This window comes from Glossina fuscipes, unplaced genomic scaffold (genome assembly GCF_014805625.2).
Source record: "Glossina fuscipes isolate IAEA_lab_2018 unplaced genomic scaffold, Yale_Gfus_2 61418, whole genome shotgun sequence".
Lineage (NCBI taxonomy): Eukaryota > Metazoa > Arthropoda > Insecta > Diptera > Glossinidae > Glossina > Glossina fuscipes.
In genome coordinates, this window is record NW_024003633.1 from 70,329 (window position 1) to 72,140 (window position 1,812).

A 1,812-nucleotide genomic window follows, 5' to 3' on the forward strand; every position below is an offset into this window, starting at 1 on the left:
AACTCCACCTATATATCCAACAAATGTTGAGAAAACCAAGATCCAAACATTCTCGAGAATTCGCCTTGGTCATACAATTGCAACTCACCAATGGATCCTGAAGAAGTCTTCTTCCCCAATCTGATGTTGTGGACAAACTCTTACTATAAAGCACATTCTCTGCGACTGCCTCAACTTTTCCTTGGCTAGAAGTATTGCATTTGGAACGATTAACCCTTTGAACATTCTACAATCAGCTTCAGAACAGAATATCAATTCTATACATTACTTTGTTAATACTGCTAAGCCCATTATCTAATGTACATTTTTTTTTTTTTTTTTTTAATTAGAGCCGATAGCCTGTGTTGCTAGTGCTCAATGTCTTTTTTTAGTCTAAGAATTGATTTCATTAGTCTAAAATTAAAATAATAATAATAATAATAGATTAGTCAAGTCACGCAGCACAGGGTGCATATATTCCTTGCACGACCAGGTGGCCCTAAGACCGACACGAATGTTTTCAGTTCACAGCCGTTTAGGTCAGTTGAAAAATATTTATGCCTATGTTCATTTCAAGAATGCACAATATTAGGTTTTTTTTCGAATTAGTTCAATCGCTCGCAGATTTTTATATAGAAGTATATATTTGTTATATAGAAGTATAAAAAAGTTATTTTTTAAACTACATTTTTTTACTTTTTGTTAGGAACTGTTTTTTATCAGTTGTTTCGTGTAGTGACCCTGTTTTCTTCCTCTATTAAAATAAAACAACTAAAAATACTATGGTGAGACACGGCCCACCACTAAATACTTTTACAACTTTGCTTAACATATTTTTTTTTACCACGCCTTTTCAAAATTTAGTGTTTCTTTGCACGTAGTCGAGAAAGTGTTCTGATCGGAACCATTTTCAATAGCATTCGTCTTTGAGCCAAAACACGTCGATGTTGGAAGTTTCTTCAAAATACCGCATATCTGCGGTTTGTAGATTGAACACAAGTAAACTGGGATCGACAGACAGTCATAGAAGATAATAGAAACAGGGTCTATTTTACGTCCTTCTAGGCACAAACTTAATATACATGTTTACAAGCATGTTACTATACCCAAATTTATGATTTTATTTCTAATCCCAGCCTGCTTTTCCTCTAATCGTTTTCATCGGCCTGCACCTGCATGACGCGCCTGCGAATGTGCACTTAGCTTTTACCTGTCTGCTAATCGTTTTCATTGGCCTGCAGCTGCATGAGGCGCCTTCAAATGCTCATTTGTTTTTTCCTTTTTTAGGGAATATATAATTGGGGAAAATTACTTAACTGAAATTAACTGGATTTGGGATTTTCGTAACAATACTCTTGCACCGCACATAGAACATGGTGTAAAAATGTTCTTAAATCCTTCAAGAAACATTTTTTATCGGAGAAAGGGAAAAACGGTGTATGATTTACGTTTGTTTTTATTTGGTTTACATTATTCTAATGTTTTTCCCCTACCATTCGATTGGTGTACGATTTGCTTTCTGTTGAAAATAAAATTGCGTTTTTTAAACGTTTCGTGTGATGTTTTTTGGTTCAATTACATATTGGTTTCCACCAGTAGTTATTTAAGTAAGTTTTCTAATTTGTTTTAACCCTTGGCTTGGTTTATGACGATGTATGGTTTTTCTCTTACGTTGTTGAAACTTTCAATGAAGTACTATTGTATTGCCTTTAATAGAAACGAACTTAGAAATGTATCAAAATATTTTTATCGACGAAGAGAACTTATGCAAGCTTTCAAAAAAAACAAAAAAAGCTTTAAAAAGTGTTTAGAGAAAATTCGAAAAAACTCTAT